The following is a 20097-nucleotide window of genomic DNA, read 5'->3' on the forward strand; positions in this document are numbered from 1 at the left end:
TAGGTTTTCTATGTTTCTATGTTTCTGTGTAAAAGACTTGCTGTGCACATCTCCTTTGAACTGTACCCCTCTCACCTTAAGCCTATGCACTCTAGCATTTGACATTTCTACGTCAGCAAAAGCAGTCCAAGTGTTTACCTATCCATGCTTCTCATAATCTTACACATCTCTGTCAGGTCATCCCGCAATTTCCAATGCTCCAGAAAAAACAAGAAGTTTTCCCCTTAGAGCTTCTTAGATTTCTCCTTTGAGCTAATATCCAACAATCCAGGCAACATCCTTGTGAACTGCTTCTACACTCTCTCCAGCACAATCACATCTTCCCTACAGTGCAGCAACTAGAACTTCACATAATATTTTGGATTAACGTAGCTTCCCAAATTTAAATTTGCCAGCTGCCAAGGACAAATGTGAACTCACGTGTCTAAGTCATGATTTAGAGCACTACTCTTGCAACTTCACCACAATGCCATCATAAGCATATCAATAGGAGAGGATGGATATAATATCTCTAAGCAGTACTGGGAGATTCAATATCCAACATTCTCAGTGTTTGATAAACGATCTATAATCTTGCCACCTAGAAGGACTTCCATCATAACATGTATCTATTAGATTAGATCAGAATTGATTAGATTTATTTATTAATCACATGTACAGTGAAATGTGTTATGTTTTATGTTAACAGCCAACTCATTCTGAGAATGCGCTGATGGCAGCTCATACATCCTGGTGCCAATAAAGCATGCCCTCAATGTTCAACAGAACAACATAGAACCACCGTTCAACCCACACACACAAGCAGGCTGCCAACCTCCAGATCATGGACCCAGATTCAAAGGCATTGGGCCTCTATCCTCTGGACACTCTAACCACAGGTTTTGACCTCTAGATTTTCCAAGCCCATTGACGTCTGGGCTTTGAGCTCCGAGCTTCGACCTCTGGTCTGGAAATATAAATTGACTAAAACAGTGGTACAGCTGGTAGAGTTTCTGCCCCACAGCTGCAGTGACCTGATGCCCAAGGTGCTGCCTGTGTGGTTTGCACATTCTGACAGTGGTGCTCTGGTCTTGTACTGTCCTCCAGGTTGCTCCAGCACAAACATTACAACAATCTAAGAACTACCTTAATCTCTCTCTCTCTCTCTCTCTCTGCTACATGTTTTAGGGCCAGCCTGGTATCAGTCTTGTATCTTGTATGCCAACTTCAACTATTCTGACTACAGTTATGGGATCATGTTATTGAAGTCCTTACTGAACATTTACGACATTACCTTTGCACTTCTTTCAATAAGTTCAGTGAAGCATGACATTTCCTCCTGAAGTTCCTGTGTTGAATAAATTCATCCATTGAGGGGTGAAATGAATGCTTGAAAATGACAAAAAGTGCTCATTATTTTCTTTTTCCTGAAACTCAGACAAGGAAGTCAATGGAGATAACTTCAGATGTGGAATATTGTGTAGTTATCCTATGTGACTAAAAACAGATTTTTAAGAGTGGCGCATGACTACAGGTCTTGTTGGCTCAGGGAAGTGGGGTAACAATGTGTGTTATATGGTAGGTGGCAGCAGTAGTGTGGATAGAGGAAATCCAATCGTTTTGGTGCATTTGGAATGGTTTTAGATAAGGTCCCACATAAGAGACTAACATCCAAAATTATAGCATATGGGAAGGGGAATAATGTTATGTCATGGATAGAGAGCTAGTTGGCAGACAGGAAGCAAAGAACAGAAATGAACAGGCCCTTTTCTGAGTAGCAGGCAGTGATTAGTTAGGTACTAGTTCAGGACCTGGGTTATTCAGGATGAGGAAATTAAGTGTAATATCTCGAAGTTTGCCAATGGCACAAAGCTGGGTGGGAGTGTAAGCTGAAGGAAAGATGTAGGAAGGCACTTGTCCGGCTTGGTAGGTGAAAAGGATATAAAGTGAGGTCATATGTTTTGATGGCTGAACAGGAAACAGATTATGTCCTGAAGGGTGATAAAATATTAAGGGGAAGATGAAGCGAGACCTGGAAGAGCTTGTGCACAGGTTGATTGAGATAAACTGATTAGCACAGCAGGAAATTAAGAAATTGAATGGTATGTTGGCCTTCAAAGGAAGAGGGTTTATGTCCAGGAGCAGAGACGTCTAACTGCATTTGTACCAAATGTTGCTGAGATTACACCTCGAGGCTGTGTGCAGGTTTAGTCTCCTAATCTGATGGAAAATGTTTTGGCTATGGAGGGAGAGCAAAAAAAGGCTTGATTCCTGGCATGGCAGGACTGGCTATGAACAATGATTGAGTTGTTTGGACTTCAAATCATCAAAATTTAAAAGAATGAGATTGTCGTTTATAAAATTCTCATGGGACTGTACAGAAAAGACGCAAAAGGAACATCTCTGCAGATGTGAAAGAACAGAACTAGTTGGTCACATGATGTATGTGATATAGAACTGAGATCTGGATAAATTTCTTCAATCAAAGCATATTGAATGTGTGCAACTACTTAACACAGAAGGCAGATGAGACCAAATTTTTAAATATGTTCACAAATGAGTTAGACATAGCTCTAATGGCTAAAGAGATCAAATAATATGTGAAGAAAGCAGGAAGAGGACACTGAATATGAATGATTAGCTGGAGTTTTTATTTTCTTATTGATTTATGAAGCTGTAATTAATGATAGAACAGACTCAACTGTCTAAATGGACTAATTCTGCTATTTTCTAAGGATATAATTTCCATTCTATTGGCTCATTTGCCTTTTCTAGCTTCTATTTGATTTGACTTCCAAACATTCAAAAATATAGGTTAGTTTAATTAAACATGAGAAATTTGATTCTCGTTGTAAGTTTAACTGTCAGTTTGAAACATTGGCAATAAATATGCTTGACTTTTGTCTCCCTGTTATTGCTTTGAGATTGATTCTGGAGGGGAAGGGTAATTGCAGCAATTATTTTGACCATAATTTTGCTCCTATAAGATATAGGAGCAAAATTAGGCCATTCAGCCTATTGAGTCTGCTCCACCATTCCAGCATGGCTGATTTATTATTCCTCCCAACCCCATCCTCCTGCATTCTCCCTGTAATTTTTGATGCCCTGATTAGTCAAGAATTTATTGAACTCCACCTTAAATATACCCAATGACTTGTCCTGGAAAGCTGTTTATGGCATTGAATTCCACAGATTTACCACCACCTGGCTAAAGAAATGATTTCCTCATTTCCTTTTTAAGTAGATGTCCCTCTATTCTGGGGCTGTACCCGTAGGTCCTAGACTCCTCCACTATCAGACGTATCCTCTCCACGTCCACTCTTTCTAAGCCTTTCAATACCCGATAGGTTTCAATGAGATTCCCCCCCTTATTATTTTAAAATCCAGTGAGAACAGACACAGAACTATCAAACACTCCTCATGCATTAACCTTTTCATTCCTGGGATCGTTCTCGTGAATCTTCTCTGCGCTCTCTCTAATTCCAGCACATTTCTTAGATAAGGGGCCCAAAGCTGCTCATAATACTCCAAATTATGTCTGACCAATGTCATATAAAGCCTCAGATTTACACCCTAGCTTTTGTATTCTAGTCCTCATGAAATGGATGTTATCATTCCTTACCACTGACTGAACATGCAAATTAACCTATAGGGAATCCTGCACAAAGACGCGCAAGTCTCGTTGCACCTCTAATTTTTGAATTATCTTCCCACTAATAAATAGTCCACATCTTTATTCCTTCTGCCAAAGTGAATGACCGTACACTTCACTACGCTATATTCCATCTACCACTCCTTTGCCCATTCTTCCAACCTGAATAAGTCCTTCTGCCGACACCCTGTTTCCTCCAAACTACCTTCCTCTCCACCTATGTTCACAGTGTCCACAAATATGGCCACAACATCATCAATTATTTCATTCAAGTCACTGATGTATATTGTGAAAAAAAGGTGGTCTCAACTCTGACCCCTGCGGCATAGTACTTGTCACTGGCAGCCAACCAGAACAGGCCCCCTCTATTCCTACTCTTTGCTTCCTGCTAGTCAGTCAATCTCCTGAGCATGCTAATATCTGTCCTGCAGTACAATGGGCTCTTATCTTCTTAAGCAGCCTCATGTGCAACACCTTGTCAAAAGGCTTCTGAAAATCCATATAAACAACATCCACTGACTCTCCTATTTCTATCCTGCCTGTTACTTGCTCAAAGAATTCCAGCAGATTTGTCAAACAAGATTTCCCTTTTAGAAAAAAACCATGCTGACTTTTGCCTATTTTATGATATTACCCCAAATCTCATCTTTAATAATAGACTCCAGCATCTTTCCAACCACTGAAGTCAGACTAACTGGCCTATAATTTCCTTTCTCCCTCCCTTCTTAAAGAATGGAGTGACATTTGCAAATTTAGCAGTTGTCTGGTGATTCTTGGAAGATCATTACTAATGCCTCCACAATCTCTCCATCTATCTCTTTCAAAGCCTTGTGGTGTAGTCTGTCTGGTCCAGGTGACTAATCTACACACAGACTTTTCAGCTTCCCAAGCACTTTCTCCTTCTCCTTAGTAATAACCATGGCACTCAGTTCTGCTCCCGACACTTTCATATTTCTGGTATTTTGCTAGTGTCTTCCACAGTGAAGATGGATTGAAAATACTAATTTAGTTCATCTGCGATTTCTTTGACCCTCCCCCCCATAACTACCTCTCCAGCATCATTTTTGAGCAGTCCAATATTCACTCTCATCTCTCTTTTACTCTTCATATATATGAGAAAATCATTTTGTATCTTTCTTTATTATTGGATAGCTTGTCTTCATACACTATTTCATATTTTCTTTCTTTATGACTTTTTTAGTTACCTTCAGTTGTTTTTTTAAAACTTCCCTTTTCCTCCACTTTTCCACTATATTTTGCTACATTATATGCCCTCTCTTTTGCTTTTATGTTGTATTTAACTTTCCTTGTCAGCCACAGTTGCCTCAACCCCCCTTCAGAATACGTCTTCATCTTTTGGATGTATCTTTCCTGCGCCTTTTGAATTTTCCGCAGGAAAACTATTCGTTGCTGTTCTGCCTTCACCCCTGTTAGTGTCCCCTTCCAATCAACCTTGGTCAGCTCATTACTTGTGCCTCGAATTTCCTTTACTGGTATATCTGATTTCAGCTTGTCCTTCTCAAACTGCCATATTATGATCACTACCACCAAAGGGTTCCATTACCTTAAGCTTCCTAATCACATTTTGATCATTATGAAACACCCAACCTAGATTTGTCATTCCTCTAGTTGCTAGCTGCTCTAAAAAGCCATCTCATAGCCATTCTACAAATTCCCTCTGTTAAGATCCATCACCAATCCAATTTTCCCAATGTACCTGCATATTAAAATCCCCCACGATTATAGTAACATTGCCTTTTTTACATGCCTTTTCCATCTTCTGTTGTAATTTGTACCCTACATTTTGGCCATTGTACATAACTTCCGTCAGGTTCTTTTTATCGTTGCATTTGTTTAACTCTACCCACCAGGATTCTACATCTTCCGATCCTACGTCACCTGTTTCTAAGGATTTGATTTTATTTTTTACCAACAGAGCCACCCCACCCCCTCTTCCTGCCTGCCTGTCCTTTCAATACAATGTGTACCCTTGGATGTTAAGCTGTTTGATATGTTCCATATTTTTTCTCATCTGTTTCAACATCTGTACACTGACCAAAAATGTGCAGTGTATAGGAAAATAAAGTACTAAATTTGGAGTAGGTTCCCAGAAGAATATAATCCTATCAAAATACATCAAGATACGCTAATACAAGAACTTTATTTCCATTACATTTTAGAGCATATAAGTCATCTTCTATTGTGAAACAGAATTATTGAGGCTACAAATCGAGTTACGTCGATCCCCTGAGAGAAGAGGAAATTTGTTTTCAACATCTGCAGGTGCAGTGCATTGTTTTCCTATCATAATAACAGTATCTTGAGGAGATTTAATAAGATGGAGTTTCTGACGTACTTACTGAGGCTACCTAACCAAAGCCTTAATGATCTGTTGCAACACAGTCCAGCCAATTATGAAACAACAGTGGAATGGCTATATTGTCAAGTGTACACTGTGCATTGATGTCAACTCTGGTGTGATGTTCATTTAATTTTTCCATATCAGCAAATGTCAAGAGATGCTGTCAAAACCCCAAGCTCTGGATTTCACTTCCTACTTATTTTCCTCATTATCTTTGCTGTTTCTTTATTATACTCTTTATAATCTGCCCCACTCCTGAATTCTGGCCATCTGTCCTAGTATCTCCTTCTGTAAGTCAGTGTCAAAAGTTTCTGTGGCCACCAGTCCTGTCAGAATCTCAAGATGTTTTACTATGTTAATCATGTTTTACAGGTGCAATACAAACCAACCTAAAACCTTCTGTTCCCCTCTCTACAGATCTTGCCTGGCTTGTTAAGCATTTCCAACATTCTATGCTTTTTTTTGCCTCCTTCATCTTTGACAATCCCTTGATGTTAAGAATGTTGATGTTGCTTCATTCTGGTTTGGCGACCTCTCGGGTGGCTGATGAGTTCAATGTAGGAACTGTGTATTGATCCAAAGATGAGTTTATTAATCTGTTTCTTCTGCTACATATGGAGCACATACATGTACTCTTATGCAAGCTTGACATTCCCAATGTCATCCTGCATACCCCTTTTCCATTTTGAGCACAATGGGCTACATGTTCCTAGCTGTCACTAGGAATGTTACATATCTTTAATTCTGGATTCTGCCTTTTTGAGGCATCACCTTTTGAACGTATGCTTGATGCTGGGGAGGCTAGTGCCCATAATTGAGCTGGCTGAGATTATGACTTTCTGCAGCTTTCTCCGATCCTGTGCCATGGCTCCTCCATATCAGATGCAAGAGTCTTTGGTGGCATACCATTTCTCTTCAAACTCCTAATGAAATATAGCCATTATCATACATTCTTTGTAAATGTATCAATATGGTGAGCCCAGGATAGATCTTTAAAGATGTTGACATCCAGGAACTTGAAACTGTTCACCTTTACCACGGCTGAGCCCTCAATGAAGGCTAGTGTGTGTTCCCTCAACTTCCCTTGAAGTAGGAAGGCCTTGGTAATTGGGTTATTCTTCTCACAATGTACCAAGGTCCAGTGCATAACTTTGTATTGCATCCCATCCATACAGACCATTATAAAACAGAAGTAGAATCAGGCAATCAAAGGGAAAAGCAATAACAAAGTGCAGAATATTGTGTTACAATTACAGAGGAAGTGAAGTGCAGACAGACAATAAGCTGCAAAGGCCATGAATATGGTAGATTGTGAGGACAAGTGTTTATCTTTATTGTTCACTCAGTAGTCTTCTGACAGTGAGAAAGAAGCTTTATTTACCTCATTACAGGAAGAAGGTGAAGGCCTGCAAGGGGTGCAGAAGAGACACTGCCTAGATTAGATGGTATTAAGAATTATAACTAGTGTTGTTTTCACTGGAGTGTCAGTGGCTGAGGGGAGACCTCACACATGGTTATAAAATCATGTGAGGCATAAATAGAGCTGACTGTCAGAATCTTTGTGCTAGGGTAGAATTATCAAATTCCATGCATACATTGAAGGTGAGAGGGAGAAATTTCAAAGGCGAGACAAGTTTTTTTACACAGTGGTAGGCACTTGAGCAGGGTGCCAGAGAGAACAGTGGAGGCAGATAATGGCATTTAAAAGGCTATTGGATAGATACTTGAATATGTGGAGAATGGAAAGATGTGGATAATGTACAGAAAGAAGAGATTTAATCCAATATCATGGGAGAAGTGCCTGTAACATCCACGTAGCTGGACCAAGACTCCCAATGTTTACTCCCAGTGACTAGAAGCTCTCAAACATTTCCATCTTAGCACCATTGATACAGACAGTGGTGTGTACTCTACTGTGCTTCCTGCTTAAGAGAATGACCAGCTCTTTTGTCTTGCTGATATTCAGAGGAAGGTTGTTGCTATGAGACCAGCAAAGGTCCATGGAATTGGACGATTTTATGGACCTGCACTGGAGACAAGTATTGGGGCATACATGGGAGCATTTTGCAATTATGGGAAATAGCTCAAAGGTCAGAAGTAAAATTAAATTTCTTGGATTTTGAGTTGAAAAATATCAGAATAATGTCAAATTTCAGTCATATCAACAATTCAGATCAGGAAGCATGATATAAAAATATGTTGGAATGATGTTGTCAAATTGGGGATAAGGTTTATATAATGTTGTGGAAAAAGCTAAAGAATAAGAATCAGAATCAGGTTTATTATCACCGACATGGAAAGTAATTAAAAACTGTTAATAAACTACTTTTTTATTATGACACCAAAATGCTATAAAGTTACAGCTCAAGGTCATGAACTGAACCATGGAAGACAAGACTGGAGATTTTTTTACTTTACTGTCCAAATTCACCACTTGTAAAGAAAGCCTCTAAAGAGGCAATGCTTCAAGAAGGTGGCATCTATCACTATGGGCCCTCACTGTCCAAGATATGCTTTCTTCTCATTACTGGCATTGGGGAGGAATTACGTGATCCTGAAGACCCACACTCAATAATTCAGGAACTGCTTTTTCCTGTGCACTCTCAGATTTCTTTACGGTCCATGAGACCACTATCTTATTACTGTTTTGCTTTACCTTATTCATTTATTTTTGTACTTCATACATATTTATATATTGTCCTGCAATACTATCTTAAACAACAGATTCCAGTTTGTGTAAGTCAGTGGTAACAAATCTGATTCTGATCCTAAAAGACAAATTTCACTTCTTTTTCCCTAGAAACTACACATCCATCCCAGCACTAATAGTAATGTCAGCCTTCCAGATATGGAAAGCATTGCCTGCCTCAACACAGTCACTTCCATTTACGAGCAAATTTAGGATGTTAACCTCCTACTCAGTCTTCCTGATCCTCCAGATCAGTCTGCTCCCTTAAGATTTTTAAGAGTGTTCAGCTTCAGAACAGCCCTTGGACGGAGGATGCAAACATCCTGAGTCACACTGGTAGAACAAATTGTTTCTCTGGGTCAAGGCAAATTTTTCAGTACAGTGAAGGTTTTTTTTTTGTTTGTAGAGGGAATGTAATTGGTGCTTGGAATGGACTTGTATAGTTGTAGAGTCATACAGCACAGAAACAGGGGCTTTGGCTCAACTCTCCAATGCTGACCATGATGCCAATCTAAGTTAGTCGTCTCTGCCTCTTTTTGACTCATATCTTTCGAAATCCTTCTTACCAATCTTCTCTCTCTTTGTACGTTTTGCAGAGGTTTCACTCATTAATGTTTAGCTGCAGCAGTTGTATGCAAGCTGTTCGATAAAACTAGCACGGACACTCCAAATATTCTGCAGGTGGTCCCACCAGAACATAAAGGATTAATGGCACTAAATTTTTACTTTGTTTCTCTTGCCATCTTTGCTGCCAGATCTAATGTGATCTTCCCACATTTTGTGTTGTTACTTCAGATCATAGCATCTGCAATTTTTTTGTTTTTGATTCAGCGTAACTTTCTTACTCAATATTTAATATCCTTATTGAGAGTGGTTAGCAAACACGTGGAATCTTGGGCTCTATAAATATGTCCTGCCCATGATATTTGATATGTCCATGAACATCTTCTCACACCTCACTAAGTTTCTCTGTTTCGTAAACACCCCACTTAGAACTATGACATAAGTTTACATTGCTTCCCCCATTCTTTCTATGAAGACATCACCTCTGTATTAAACACCACTTGCTCCCTGACTTCTTCTCATCTGTGTCTTGTTGCAATTCATTTGTATCACCTGTTTTTTTTTAACCACATTTCCAAATTTGAGATAACGTCAGAATAGAAATATTTTACAACACAGACACAGGCCATTTGGCCCACCATGTTCATGATAACCCTTACTTGTATCCGCCTTATTTCTTCTTCACCCTGCTGTATCTGTCCCTTCGGTTCCACTGTCAGTCATCCCACCCTCCATGTTTCTACCTGTGGCCAATCACATTTATGCATTCCTAGCTTCATTGTCCCTTCGCTGTGGCCAACACTCTCCCTGGTTCATTCTACATGGTCCCCTAGACCTTCATATTTCCATATCTGCTTGAATGACACCCTGATGTCTCCTTTTCACATCCACCTGAGAACAGCATGCAGGTGTATTCCTATCAAGCTCTCCTGAGCTCCACCTTGCCTCTCCTTTTCAGCTTGACTTCACCTGCAGTCTCTTCTATTCTCCATTCATCTGAACCCAGCAGAGTCCACACCCAGTTTATTCGATTTAGCCTGGGTCATTATACCGCCTTTATAGTCTACTTAATTGCCAGCTACAGTACCTATCCAAATGCCTAAGGTACATACAGTATATACAGCTAGTGTACCTAAGACTTTTGCACAATACTGTATTTGTCAACGTGGAGCGGTGAGTGAATTTGTAAATCTGGGGGGAGCAAAGGATGTTGGGAATGGAGAGGGTAAGTACCACAGGAGGGGTGTGGGACAGATGATGGAGGAAGAGTTCCAGGAGCTGGGGTTGGCAAGGGCGCAGACATACACAGCCCTGAGGCATCAGGCAAGGTCATTTGATTCCAATCAATTGGTTTATTGATCATTACAGGATGTCTCTCTGGTGTTTCCTGCTCCCTCCACTCTCCCTTCTCCTTTTCCCAACCATGATTCCCCTCCCCCTGCACCCTTCCCACTCTCAGTCCACAATAGAGACCCATATCAGATATAGGTTTATCATAACTCACGTACCGTACATCATGAAATTTGTTTTTGTTTTTGTGGCAGCAGAACAGTTCAATACATACTATTGCTACAGTACTATGCAAAATTCTTAGGCACCCTAGTGTTTATATGTAGACATAGAAACACAGAAAACCTACATCACAATACAGGCTCTTCAACCCACAATGCGATGCCAAACATGTCCTAACCGTAGAAATTACCTTGGGTTACCTATAGCCTTATATTTTTCTAAGCTCCACATACCTATCCAGGAGCCTCTTAAAAGACCCTATTGTATCTGCCTCCACTATCATCCAGCAACCCATGCCTCGCACTCATCACTCTCTGCATAAAAAAACTTACCCCTAACATCTCCTCTTCCGAGCACCTTAAAACTGTGCCCTCTCCTGGTAGACATTTCAGCCCTGGTAAAAAGCCTCTGACTATTGTTACATGCTCAAGGAGATCTGTTTTTTTTGTGAGAATGCTCTAATGGTCTTTTGGAGGTCACCTAATGTGATTTTCCCGCTGTTGTGAGGTCACGTGATGACACGTGCCCCGTGACTATATAAGGGTCGACTCAGGTGACGCAGTAGAGATTTTGAGTTTGTAGATTTCCAGGTAGAACGTGTTGTATCTCCGTTTCTGTTGCATTTGTTTTTGTGACGCAGTTTCATTTTTAAAACGGTTGTAGGTTCTGTTGAAAAATTCCATATTACTTGGACTGGGAGTTTGTAGCTGGAAGTGCCAATTTACTCAATTCCGACAGTTTTGAACGGAGAGTGAAGAATTCATCAAAGTGAAGGATCAAGAGAAGTTGGCATCGTTTGGCAGTTTAATAAAGGTTCGACCTTATTGAGTCTTCGTTGAAGAGAAGCTGCATTGAGGTAACTCTTGCAATAGCGCAATGAGTTCATGCAAAAAGGCTCTCTCTCTAAAAGGAATTTAAGGTCAGTCGATTTAAACTGTTTATTTTCGGCATCAGGAATCCTGCAGACAGAACCGACAGTAAAGGTGCGTCGGTGAAGAAATCGCTCTCCAGAGAAGTCTCTCCCAATTGAATGTGTAAAACTGTTGGACTTTCGAAGTTATCGCTTTAAGAACTATATCTGACTGTATTGCTTTAAGAACTGCTTTCAGCATTTAACGCTTTAAGAACCAGAGCCTAGTGGAGTTGATGAACAGCTGCGTACCTGTTTAACCTCCGGTTAAAGTTTTCCTTTGTTTTTCTTTCCCCTATCGCTTATACGTGTTTAATAAATGTTTGGTTGTTTTTATGAAACCTGTCTCGATTAATATTACTTGTTGCCAGTTACGTAACACTATCCACACGATCAATGCCTCTCATCATCTTCTACACCTCTGTCAGGTCACCTCTCATCCTCCGTCGCTCCAAGGAGAAAAGGCCGAGTTCTCATAAGGCATGCTCCCCAATCCAGGCAATGTCCTTGTAAATCTCCTCTGCACACTTTCTATGGTTTCTACATCCTTCCTGTAGTGAGGCAACCCAAACTGAGCACAGTACTCCAAGTGGGGTCCGACCAGGGTCCTATATAGCTGAAACATTACCTCTTGGTTCCTAAACTCAATCCCACGATTGATGAAGGCCAATGCACCGTATGCCACCTTAACCACACAGTCAACCTACACAGCAGCTTTGAGTGTTCTATGGACACGGACCCCAAGATCCTTCTGATCCTCCACACTGCCAAGAGTCTTACCATTGATACTATATTCTGCCAACATATTTGACCTACCAAAATGAACCACCTCACACTATGAGGGTTGAACTCTATCTGCCACTTCTCAGCCCAATTTTACATCCTATCAATGTCCCACTGTAACCTCTGACAGCCCTCCACACGATCCACAACAAACCCAACATTTGTGTCATCAGCAAATTTACTAACCCATCCCTCCATTTCTTCATTCAGGTCATTTATAAAAATCATGAAGAGCAGGGGTCCCAGAACAGATCCCTGAGGCATACCTCTGGTCACCGACCTCCATGCAGAATATGACCCGGTTACAACCATTCTTTGCTTTCTGTGGGCAAGCCAGTTCTGGATCCACAAAGCAATTTCCCCTTGGATCCCATGCAGCCTTACTTTCTCAATAAGGCTTACATGGGGTACCTTGTCAAATGCCTTGCTGAAATTCATTAACACTACATCTACTGCTCTCACTTCATCAATATGTTTAGTCACATCCTCAAAAATTTCAATTGGGCTTGTAAGACGTGACCTGCCTTTGACAAAGCCATGCTGACTATTCCTAATCATATTACGTCTCTCCAAATGTTCATAAATCCTGCCTCTCAGGATCTTCTCCATCAACTTACCAACCAATCAATAAGATTCACTGGCCTACAATTTCCTGGGCTATTTCTATTCCCTTTCTTGAATAAGGGAACAACATCTGCAACCCTCCAATCCTCTGGAACCTCTCTCATCCCCATTGATGATGCAAAGATCATCGCCAGAGTTTCAGCAATCTCCTCCCTTGCCTCCCACGCCTCCCACTGTAGCCTAGGGTAATTCTCGTCTGGTCCTGGTGACTTATCCAACTTGATGCTTTCCAAAAGCTCCAGCACATCCACTTTCTTAGTATCTACATGCTCAAGCTTTTCAGTCCACTGTAAGTCATCCCTACAGTCACCAAGATCATTTTCTGTAGTGAATACTGAAGCAAAGTACTCATTAAGAAACTTTGCTATCTCCTCCGGTTCCATACACACTTTTCCACTGTCACACTTGATTGGTTCTATTCTCTCACGTCTTATCCTCTTGCTCTTCACATACTTGTAGAATGTCCTGGGGTTTCCTTAATCCTGTTCGCCAAGGCCTTCTCATGGCCCCTTTTGGCTCTCCTAATTTTTTTCTTAAGCTCCTTCCTGCTAGCCTTATAATCTTCTAGATCACTATCATAACCTAGTTTTTTGAACCTTTCATAAGCTTTTCTTTTCTTTTTGCCTACAACAGCCTTTGTACACCACGGTTCCTGTACCTTACCATCCTTTCCCTGTCTCATCGGAACGTGCCTATGCAGAACTCCACGCAAATATCCCATGAGCATTTCCCACATTTCTTCAGTACATTTCCCTGAGAAGACCTGTTCCCAATTTATGTTTTCAAGTTCCTACCTGATAGCCTTATATTTCACCTTACTCCAATTAAATGCTTTCCTAACTTCTCTGTTCCTATCCCTCTCCAAAGCTATGGTAAAGGAGATAGAGTTGTGATCACTATCTCCAAAATGCTCTCCCACTGAGAGGTCTGACACCTGACCAGGTTCATTTCCCAATACCAGATACAGCCTCTTTCTTGTGGGCTTATCTACATATTGTGTCAAGAAACCTTCTTAAACACACCTATCAAACTCTACCCCATCTAAACCCCTCGCTCTAGGGACATGCCAATGTACTCTAAGTGGGGTCTGACCAGGGTCCTATATATCTGCAACATTATCTCTCAGCTCTTGAACTCAATCCCACAGTTGATGAAGGCCAATGCACCTTGTGCCTTCTTAACCACACAGTCAATCTGCGCAGCAGCTTGAGTGTCCTGTGGACCTGGACCCCAAGATCCCTCTGATCCTCCACAATGCCAAGAGTCTTACCATTAAAACTATATGCTGACATCATATTTGACCTACTAAAATGAACCACCTCACACTTATCTGGGTTGAACTCCATCTACCGATTCTCAGCCCAGTTTTGTATCCTATTCATGTCCCACTGTAACCTCTGACAGCCCTCCACACTATCCACAATAACCCCAACCTTTGTGTCATCAGCAAATTTACTAACCCATCCCTCCACTTCCTCATCCAGGTCATTTATAAAAATCACAAAGAGAAGGGGTCCCAGAACAGATCCCTGAGGCACACCACTGGTCACCAACTTCCATGCAGAATATGACCCATCTGCAACCACTCTTTGCCTTCTGTGGGCAAGCCAGTTCTGGATCCACAAAGCAATGTCCCTTTGGATCCTATACCTCCTTACTTTCTCAATAAGCCTTGCATGGGGTACCTTATCAAATGTGCCTAGGACTTCTGCATAATACTGTACCTCTCTGCTCTCTGTTGTTTGCTCTTGCTTCATCTTCTTAGCGTGATCATACTTCACTCTACCTGCTCTGCTGGCTCTTCATCTGCATCTTTTCACACTGCCTCACCCACTACTAGTTGCCCCTTTGTTCACTGCATCCCAGCTCATGTTTCAACCTACACGGTCCTCTAGGCCTTCAGCCTTTCAAATCCCCTTGATCTTAATTTCCAAAAACAATTGTAGATAAAAACATTGCTGAGAGTGTTTGATGGTTTGTTAAGCTTTTCTTCATGCTTTTCTTTTGCAATGTATCGACTTGTTTTGCCTCTATCTTAAAAGGTTGAAGCAACTCATAAAGGGCTGCAGGAACTCAGTGGGTGAGGCACCACCTATGGAGGGAAGGGGACCCGTTGAGTTCTTCCAGAGCTTTGTGTGCAGCTCCAGAATCACCATCTGCAGTCTCTTGCATCCGTTAGAAAATTAACAGGTCTTTTTCTGAGTATAGAACATAGAATATAGAAACCTACAGCACATTACAGGCCCTTCAGCCCACAATGTTGTACCTCCCATGAAACCTGCTCTAGAAACTGCCAAGACTTTCCCTAGCGCATAGCCCTCTGTTTTTCTAAGGTTCATGTACCGATATAAGAGGCTCTTTAAAGACCCTATTGTTTCCACTTCCACCACCGTCACTCGCTGTGTGGAAAAACTTACCCCTGACTTCCCCTCGGTACCTATTTCCAAGCACCTTAAAACTATGCCCCCTCGTGTCAGCCACTTAAGCTCGGGAAAGAAGCCCCTGGCCATCCACACAATTGACCAAAGCCCCTCATCATCTTATACACCTCTATCAAGTCACTTCTTATCCTCCATTGCTGCAAGGAGTAAAGGCCAAGTTCACTCCACCTATTCCCATAAGGTATGCCCTCCAATCCAGGCAACATCCTTGTAAATCTCCTCTGCCCTCTCTCTATAGTAGCTTTTACACAAAGACAATTGAAAGTACCTATTGTGACTGTTAGAATGACAGCTGCACCTGTCAAACCATTCCCCGACGTGGGATCCTCTGCAATTCCCTCTGTCATGTTGATGGTGTTACGATGGCTTCCTCAGTCCTCCTTCATGAGATTGTCCAATGAAATGGTTACCATATGAGGAACATCTGGCAGCTCTTGGGTTGTATTTCCTGGAGTCCAGGAGAATGAGGGGGCATTTCATAGAAATATTCCGAATGTTAAAATGCCTGAACAGATTAGATATGGCAAGTTTATTCTCCATGGTAGAGGAGTCTAGGACAAGAAGACACGACTTCAGGATTGAAGGATGTCCATTTAGAACAGAGATGCGAAGAAATTACTTTAGTCAGAGGGTGGTAAATCTGTGGAATTTATTGCCACGAGCGGCTATGGAGGTCAAGTAATTGGGAGCTTTTAAGATACAGATAGTAGGTTCTTGATTAGCTAGGGCATCAAAGGGTGTGGGGAGAAGGCGGGGGAGTGGGGATGACTGGAAGAATTGGATCAGCCCACGATTAAATGGCAGAGCAGACTCTGTTTCTATATCTTATGGTCTTATGAAATTTTGACAGGAGGATTGATCTTTATTCATACATAAATTATAATTCAAAGAATATATCAATATTCAAAGTTCAAAGTGAATTTATTTATTATCAAAGTGCCATATGTCATCAAATACAATCCTAAGCGTCCCTTGTGAACAATCACAGTAAATACAAGAAACACAATAGAATCTATGAAAGATTGCACTCAACAGGATGGACAACAACCAATGTGCAAATAATAATAAATAAATGTCAAGAACATGAGATAACGAATTCTTGAAGATGAGTCCATAGGTTGTGGGAACTTCACTTTGGAAAGTTGAGTGAAGTGATCCCTTTAGGTTCAAGAGCCTAATGACTGAGGGGTAAGTACTGTTCCTGTGTGCTCCAGTAACTTCTTCCTGATGGCAGTAGTGAGAAGAGAGCATGTCCTGGATGGTGGGGGTCCCTGGCGATGGATGCTGCTGTTGTGTGACGGCACTCTGTGTAATTGTACTCAGCGGTGGGGAAGGGTTCACCTGTGATGGACTGGGCTGCATCATTGCTTTCTGTAGGCTTTTCCATACAAGTGCTTTGCTGTTTCCATACCAGGGCACGATGAAACTGTCAATATATTCTCCACCACACATCTATAGAATTCTTTTTTCTATCTATTATTATATATTGTACTGCTGCCACAAAGTCAACAAATTTCACAACATATGCCAGTGATATTAAACCTGATTCTGATAGAAATTTATCAACGCTTAAGATGATGTACTGAATCTTCCGAAACTTCAGTTTGTGAAGTCAGAGATTCTAGAGCACATTCGGACGCAAATTAACTACAGACAGAGTCATTACACATGAATTGAGAGCCTATGTAGATTTACAATGAGTTTATCATTGATCAAGCAGGGAATGTCTGTGTTTTAATGAGTGTTTGGAATTAAATATTAAACATGGAATTTTGTAGAGTAAAGTTGTAAGCCTGGAGCACTTTCTGTTCCTTTCTTATTGAGTTAAGAAGGATGCAGTAAAGATGTTAGCACATCTACAACATCTCATTTATATCTCTTATTTTCTTATGACACAAAAGTAGGCTACTTAGCCTATCAAGCATATGTCTGCATTCAGAACAATTTTGTCTCCCCCATTCTCCATTCTCCAATTATTGGCAGCATGGTAGCACGGCGGTTAGTGCTACATGTTACAGTGCAACAACTGTAAGATTAAGCTTTGGTCAAGGACTGAGCGAGCTCTGCTGGCACTGGGAGCATGGCAACACTGGCGGTCTACCCAGCACAACCCTTGTCGATCTGATTTGATGCAAACAACATACTTCACCATGTGTTTGGTTGTTTTGATGGACATGTAAATGCTATAAAAATCCTATTTCCTGTAACCTCCTCCCTCTCACATAACAAATAACTTCCCTCTTATTCTCCAACCATCACCGAAACACTTGCAGTAGATAGATAGATAGATATACTTTACTGATCCCAAGGGAGACTGGGTTTCGTTACAGCCGCACCAACCAAGAATAGAGCATAAATATAGCAATACAAAAACCACGAACAATCAAACAACAAAATGCAAACTATGCCAGATGGCAAATAAGTCCAGGACCAGTCCATTAGCTCAGGGTGCCTGACCCTCCACGGGAAGAGCTGCAAGTTGGATAGCCACAGGCAGGAACGACCTCCGGTGCCACCCAGTGTTGTATCACGGTGGAATGTGGCCGAAGTCCAACAGTAAAAAGTTGAATATCCGGTCTACAAACACGTTCCTCGATCGTAATATGACCCAGATTGCACCATCTGTTGTTAACCAGAACAGTAAGCACCCAACTCCCTTACGCTTACCGGTCTCAGTGCACTCCCGGTCAGCCGGAACGGTCTGGAAGCCGTCCATGGAGAAGTTTCGATCGGGTATGTCCTCGTGCAGCCCCGTTCCATTGAAACACATCACACTGCACTCCCGAAACGTTCTCTGATGCCTGGCTAGTGCAGTGAACTCGTCCATTTTATTACCCACCAAACTCCTCTTCTCCATAAGTCTCTGTTGTCTCGACCCGGTCCTCTTTCCTTGACTTTGTGATCCCCCTCTGCATCCTCTGTGTGTTTTCCTCCAGATTTCAGCAGGGGTATCCGCCGCTCTGCTCCCTAAACCAGCCGGTATTAGTGCAAACAGCTGGTCCCTGGAATACACAATGCGACCATGCCTCTGTCCCGCGTGTCGGGATGCAACTATTTCCAGCGCTAAAAACCCAAATAAAACTCTCTCTACCAGCATGTTAGAGAGGGTGCAGCTTCGACGCGTTACCGTGAAAAAAAATACAAAAAATAACGTAAGTTAAAAAGTATGAAGAAAAAAGTAACAATACTGATCGGGAACGGCTGTAACAGGCTGCATGCACCACCGGCGCATGCTCACAGAGTCAATCAAACTACCTACCAGCACATTTTTAGGAAATGAGAGGACACCCACACAATCACGGAACACACACTCCACGCAGATGGTGCCATAGGTCAGGAATTAATCTGAATTTCTGGAGCTGGGAGGTAGCAGTAGTACCCACTGTGATACTGTGACACCAAGTGCATAAACATTCAAGAAAAGTTGGGGAAAAAAATGAAACGAGAATTTGCATCTGAGTATTTTCAGGCTAACAGCCTCCAGGGGAGAAAATTACTGTCATACCTGATGTGACTGCAGACCCACCAAAGCAGTTGATTGTCAACTTGTCTCAAGCCATCGATAATTAGGGATGGAAAATATATAATCTCCTTGCTGAGGGCTGTGATTATGGCATTTAAGAATTAAAGACATCCAACCAGATAAATTACTTGATATGCCACAGTCAGCAGGGTAATACAACAGGTGCTCACATTTAGTTTCTATAGTATGGTTAAACTAGTTTAGTTATATTGCATATAATATAGCATTACGCATACAATGTTACCAAAATTATTATATAAATAATGTATTTCTCAGAACTAAATGTACCTAACCTGTGAACCTGTTGTATGTGAATACTTATCAAAATACTGCCTTTTTTGCAGAACTGAAATATCACCATGACCTTTTCTGCAGTACAGAAGCATGCTGAATTAGAGATACCTAATTTATCTCTGCTTGTGTTGAACTGTGAAGCTAAATACTGTTAGATCTGTAGAGAGAACTTGAAGGGACTAACTTGAAATGGTAAAATACTCTTTGCACTTACATTTGCCTCCATTAAAATCAACTAAAACTTCATTTTAAATTACATTCTGCACACTTATTATAGATAATATGGAGAGCGTAATAATCACAATTCCAGCCTGTTCCAAGATCAAAAGCTGATATTTATGATTGGCTCATAATGATTATTCTTTAATTACCACTTATCCATAACTAAGGAATTGAATGAAAAGTACAGAGACCCTCAAATGCCATTGTGCTCCGTGTTCTTTAAGAAGCAGTAAAGGTGAAAATTAAGTTTTACAGTGAAGCTTTACGATATTCATTGAAAAGTTGGCATGGTTGGACAGAGATCAGAGCTGGGAAGGGACTCTCAAAGTTTACCCTAGTTAATGGACACCTGTTTCTGAGGAAGAAAGTGTATTCTACTGGCCATTCAGCTGTGGAATGTTGTTATGAAATTTAATTAATACAGTAACTAAGTTGAGCAGCGACAGTATGCTGAAATTTGAGAGCAAGGAAGTATATTAATTGTAATAGGATCCTTCAATCACTTGGCAGAAGATTCACAAGTTACACTTAACCGGTGTACA

This window comes from Mobula birostris, chromosome 2, assembly GCF_030028105.1.
Source record: "Mobula birostris isolate sMobBir1 chromosome 2, sMobBir1.hap1, whole genome shotgun sequence".
Lineage (NCBI taxonomy): Eukaryota > Metazoa > Chordata > Chondrichthyes > Myliobatiformes > Myliobatidae > Mobula > Mobula birostris.